This window comes from Eutrigla gurnardus (genome assembly GCF_963514095.1).
Source record: "Eutrigla gurnardus genome assembly, chromosome: 15".
Classification (NCBI taxonomy): domain Eukaryota; kingdom Metazoa; phylum Chordata; class Actinopteri; order Perciformes; family Triglidae; genus Eutrigla; species Eutrigla gurnardus.
The window spans coordinates 19,560,113-19,566,559 of NC_139938.1; positions in this window are offsets into that span (position 1 = coordinate 19,560,113).

The following is a 6,447-nucleotide window of genomic DNA, read 5'->3' on the forward strand; positions in this document are numbered from 1 at the left end:
CTCAGCAGCAGCACCACTGTGTCGAGCTCAGGAGGCGAGGAAACAAACGGAACTTTCCTGGGCCGCTGTCAAAATAAAAGTCTTGACCCGGCGCCGGAATAAAGGTGGTACTTCCGGTGAGAACTTTCACACAGCGGGTGGTCATATTACACAATGTGCGCTTTTATTTTGAAGGCCCTTAGTGAGAGATGCACTTTTTTAACTTATTTATTCATCAACCGTGACAATAATCAGACAGCATGCTAAATATAACAAAGCAGAAATGTCAGGGCATCGGAATATAGTGTTAATGTTATATAGGGTACACAGATGCAGGGTTTTAATAGCTTTTTTGCTTTTTAAGAATTTCAAATTGGCTTATGTATTGTTTGAATTCATTTTCGAAAATTAAACATAGCGGTTTATGAATTGAAAATTTAGATTTATGTATATGAAATGTAAGTAATAGTAACAAATGTATGATATATTATTGGTTTGATTTGGTAGAGGAATTTTAAAAGACTCTTAAAATGTTATTCCATCACTGTATGACGGATTTATTAAAAGGTTAACAAAAGTTATGATTTAATAAATACACACATACTTTGAATGTTTTATTTAATTTATAATTTCCTGAAAATTACCACTTGAAAAGTTAATGCAGGAAATTAAAAAAATATTTTTATAAAGACATATTTTTTTTGCTATAATGCCCAAATACTGTCACAAACTAAAGTCCCGCAATCAAAACTTTATTAAAATCTGCATTAAGTTACAGTTTGGCCACATGGGGTCAGTATCGCCTGCTGTAATCACAATATTAATAAATTATCACCTTTTAAATCTCTTCTGGATATGATTTCTTTTACACATCCAACAGACATATGATATAGTTATTTGGAGTTTCCCTTTAGCTATGGATTTGTCCCAACCAACCCCTGATAAAAAATATATATCTAGTTGGCACTTGGTAGGTTGGAATGTAGTGGGTTTATCACAGCTTGTTCGTGAACATCTGCCCTCTGCGGCTGGAAACAAGTCTCCGGGGAGGTATGAATCTGTGAATGTGTCGTAAAACTAGAACAATGAGCTAAAAGAGGTTAAAGAGTGCCACAAAGCTAAAAGTCCGATAGTCTCTGTATCTGCGGTCCACACGCTGAGGTTATCAGCGATCAGATGCTGCTATCGGCTGTTAAGTAAACACCACCTTTTAAAGTCAATTGACCCTGCCTCACTGGCCTTGTTGGGTAGTGTCTGATGCTGCTGGTTAAAGAGTGTCTGGCGTCAAGATTCACCGTGATCCAAGAGGCATAATTTACAAAACAATTCCAGGTGAAACATCACCCTGTTATCTGAATGCAAATCTCAGAGGCTTTTCCCCCCAATCATCCCATAGATGCATAGAAATGTACTCGCTGGGATTAATACCAGTCCAAGAATGAATTCTTTCATGACTGGATTAACCCACTGCAGGGCCTCCGCAGGATAGAATTTGAATATAACATTGAAAGCCATCCTTTCATTATCGTAACCACTGTGTGTAATCATTCTGTAGTATAGAAACAGCCCTTCGTATCTAGGAGCGGTTCCCTTTCATGGAGACATTTCTACAGTAGCCAAGAATGGACAAACCAAACACCTTTTCTCGCTTTTTACATTACCTGGAGGCCGCCGTCTGTGGTAGTGCGATCTGCCTTGCAAAAATGGCCGAACAGCTACTGTGGTACCGCAGTAGATAGCGTCATTGTGATGAGGTGAACTGTGTTACTTTTGTCATCTAATGTCAATCGTGAAAAGGGAGGGGTATTCACTTGGTTGCAATCTGTAACCCTGCCGCTAGATGCCACCAACTCCTACATACTGCACCTTTAATCTTCGTTGTCTATTGCCTAGAAAAGGATTTCCTGACGACCAAGGTCTTTCAGCACACTAGCACTGTCTGACCAACAGACAATAACTCTTACGTCACACCCTTATCTCATACAGTAAAGGCTCTATCCCAATTCAATCGTAAAGTCAAATAAAGCTTTATGTTTTTCTCAATAACTAAATTGTTGCGATTATAAACAATGGCAGCCAAATCTTTACGATGGGCTGCAACACACACTTCATGGCCGAACGTCTCTTGAATCTATGGTTTCAAGCGTTTTTTTTATGGGACTCCCAGATAACAACGACTTCAGATAAGCTTTAATTGCCCGACTTAAGTTTCCTTATTGCTACTGTGCCCATCACTAGTTGAGTTTCGTTTCTTCTGACAACGTACGGTGAATAGCGGATGCTCTGTGAGAAAATCTGGCGGTAATCAGAACACAGAGACCATATAGTTGATGGTTTGTGTGTTGAAACCAGATCGAGGCTTATCAGACAAAAACGTCTGATTAAGTGGAGACAATTCAGGTGAATATGTAAAAAAAATAAACACATATCACCTGGACGCTTCCCCAGTTTATTAATTCCATTTAGAGTATCTTTAAAGCTTTATCGTAGCCTTGACTTGCTTTAGTTTTAAAAAAGAAAAATCACAGACATCCAGTTCCATTTTGACTTTTTTGTTTTTGTTTTCATGTGTAAATATACAAATACAGCATTAACTAATTTGCAAAGTTCTCCTAATTTGTCTACATTTTGGGACAAAAATCTGAATACTGAATACATTTAGGTTCTTTTTGTTGACATATGAGTCAAACTGTTTTTACAGGGGGGATTTTGGATAGTTTTATGAATCAAAAAATACTAAAATCTTCTGAAAATGTATGTTTAAATATACAAATGAGGCATTATCTGATGTAAATGCATGAATTCAAGAGAAATCTGAAGATGCAAATAAACACAGTTTTGTAAAAAAAAAAAAAAAAACCTAAATTTGCATTTTGGGTGTTTTCTTTACACTCATCTGAAAGAAGATATATTATGACCTTCAAAGCAAAAAGGCGACCTTCATCAAAGATGTGTTCTTTTGTTCATCTCCAACAGTGATGGAAAAAAGGAAGAAGATCCTTTCAGGAATCTTTAGTGAACTAAGCAGTCATGTTCTTCCAGATCTCCAGTATCTGATAAAGAAAATCCAGAAAGTGAAGACTAAAGAGTGAAGAAATGTGAAATCACGCAGTTACGCCCCATATCAGCCAGAGTTCACTTTTGCTTGACGTCATGATCCATTTGATTGTTGTAATAAATGTCCTCAGTACTTTTATAGGTTTTTAAAGGTGTGTTAGTCCGCCACACCAGACTACTGTAAGACAGATTCATAAAAAGGACATTAAAACCATATTAGAAAACCATATCAAGCTATTTCACCAAAACGTGCCAAGGTACACGTACGCCCAATTTAAAAAAAAACAAAAAAACAAACTCTGGCACCAGAATTTCCTTCACAAAGTTGTATCTTATTTTATACTTTATACTCTGTATGGCAAAGACCAAAGTGTAACACCATAAAAGAAGGTAAACCAAGTCTTGCATAGAAGCCATTGCAAACCACGTTACTATCGCTACTGATTGAAGTCGTTGAAATACACACAATTATTAAAAATGTAATGAATTTTTTGACGTTGGTGTTTCAAGTTGGTGAAAGTACAACTTGTCCTGTGAGTGCAGAATGTCACGTACTCGAAGAAGTGACTTGAGTTCTGTTGATAAGTTCGTACTTCCTAATCGTGTCTAGAAGGCACCTTCTGGCCGAAGCAAAGATATTAAAGAGTTTATCATTAATATCCCGGTGATCCGGGTCCTATAAGCCAGGCTTGTCAACTCTGCTTGAACCCAAATTCCAGTTTATTGTATCACTTGAAAAGTGAATCCAAAGAAGACGTCCAAACTATTCTGCATCTGTATTTTTTTTGCTGAATTGGAAAAAGAAAACAATCGCAAAAGCTTCAGGCTCAAGTCAAACACGCTGTATTACTCCAGTGCTTAAACCACTTCAGTGGCTCCCAGTGCAACGCAGGAACAATTTTAAAATCCAACTAATAGTCCGCCAAGCACTTAATGGTTTGGCTTCCCAGTACATCTCTAACCTGCCGGCTGATACAACCCGATCCGACCGTGACGGATCATCACGCAGTGAAACCGATGAGAAGATGTTATAAAAGAGATCTATCACAACCGTGTCCTTTAAAAAACATTTATATTGGTTTCATCTTTTGTATTTTATTTGTTCGATTTTCAGACTTTAATGTGAGGCATCGATGTCCTCGAGTGACACTGTTATCCAACCACACCCAACAATAAAACAGCACATTTATGCTTTTACCCTTTCGAAGTGCTTATATTTGGATTTGTGTTGCATTTGGATCCAGGCCAGCTGTTTCCCCATCTGTAGAGTCTTATATATGTAATAATATATGATCTGTAAAAAGGTTTTATACTGGCCGTCAGTGGGGCAGTTTTTTTGTTGTTGCAGGATGGTGACTGGGAAAAAGAAATGGGCAGCTCTTCCACACTATGCATGTAAATGACGTGCTGCAGTGCTGTGGTTTTCAGCTACAGCAGAGCAAAAACCCAACGTCGTGCCCGCAGGATCAATCTTTATTGCTCCGGCTACCGACGCTAACCGGCGAGTTCAGCTGGTGCTGCTGACTCAAGGACAATCAAGAAACGAAACCAGAGCAAACGGCTGCAAGAGGAGCGCCATTCAGCCCGTAAGTGTTTCTACAACCCCAAAGGTTAGTGCAGGTTATTGTTAAATGAAACCAACAGGATGTGAACTATATGGGGCAATATATATCATTTCATCTCATGGTTATCTTTGCTAAAATAATTGCAATTCACAATATTATCCCGCTAATCATCAAAATGTGCTTGAAACCCTTAAATGGAAGTAAAATATACTGGAAACACTTCACATTTTGTTAGAAACAAACATCCGTTTTAGTGAAAAGAGCATCAAACAATGATGATGAATCGTAAGGATGAATACATTTTTTTATCCTGAATTCTACTCTTCCACTTCTTTATCCCGATAATTAAATTCACCACGATCGCTTATTGTGAGGTTTTTTTATCCGGAAACACCGATCATTTGACCAATGCTGCCATTTTTCCTGTGAGTGTTGTTTTGGCTTTGAAAGCTTGTATATCTGATTGGCTGCCACCAAAACACAGAGAGCTTTGACAGACTTTTCTGTACACTATTAAATACGTCTCTTCCTATTTAACCCTTGCCAAATCTTTCATGTGACACAAATTCACCCGAAATTAGCTTTAGCCAGTTAGCCACCAGGCTGCTAAACCGGCTCCATCCACCCACATTCACAGTAGAGGTGTAACGATTCATGCGATGCATCGATCAATCGATTGTCAGTCCTATGGATTCAACTAAATCCATCTGCTAAAATAAATAAATAGAATGAATCGTTTTGGCTTCACCAATAATCGATATAAATGCGTTTAATCTCATGAATCATGATCCTTAATTATGATTGTTTTAAGACATTTAAGACACTCTCTCCCCTGCCAGCATGTAGTCTTTTGAAAAATGTTAAAAAATAACTGAGCAGCGTTTGATTACATTTTTGTATTCAGCATAAATAAAGTGGTCTGTTTATTTTTTCACCTTTCAGAAGAATACAGATCGCATTATTGCATTTATTTCAATAAGCCAAAGATTCACACACCTAATTCCCAGCTTTATTAGTTACCTGATAGAGACACAATATACTTCCTGAACCATAAAAACAACTAATATAGCCCTGTGGTTGGCACCTATCTGTGTGCAAACACACACACACACACAAAGATGGGAGGTGTTGTAGGGGTCATAAAAGTCAAATATCCTCTAGGCTCACGAGAAAGAAGAAAGTCACAATTGAAGCCTCCGAGGTGAGTAACACAGCTTATCCCTCTTCTTAGATGTGAGATGATCTTAAAAGACATTTTCAGACAGGAACCAGATACAATTATCAATTCAGCACAGTGAGGATATTTTAAATGAAAAGGCGAGGTAGTCCAGGTAGTTATTCTTGTAATTACAAGTTCTCAGATGTATAAACTATAAGCTTTAGTTATAAAGGTTTTGGTTATCACGTGTCTGATTTGATTTATTTGTCAGGAACGGTGATACTGGTGGTAAATAATACGGGATGATCAAACAGCAGCTGATATGACTTTATTTCAGATTAGTGTTCGTCTCTTAAAAGATTATTCCCATAAATATTGTTTGTTATTACCCTTAATTGCTCCGTTTGGGTCAATGTGGCTGTAAACTCTATTCACCATAAAAAGGTGAAGAAACTGAGTCTTTCCGGTTGATTTTTTATCTTTATCTTTCGGTTTCTTCGAATACACTTCCCGTTTGTGACTAAAATGTGTTCTAATGTATCTGGGAAAGCACAAAGAACATGTTACACGAGTGCTTGCACCGAAATTAACTGTATGTTTGTGCTTTTGTTGTTTCCAGCACAGCTCATAATCCAAAAAGGACATCTTTCATTTATTCCCCCGTTTGTGGCCCCGACACTCTGACAC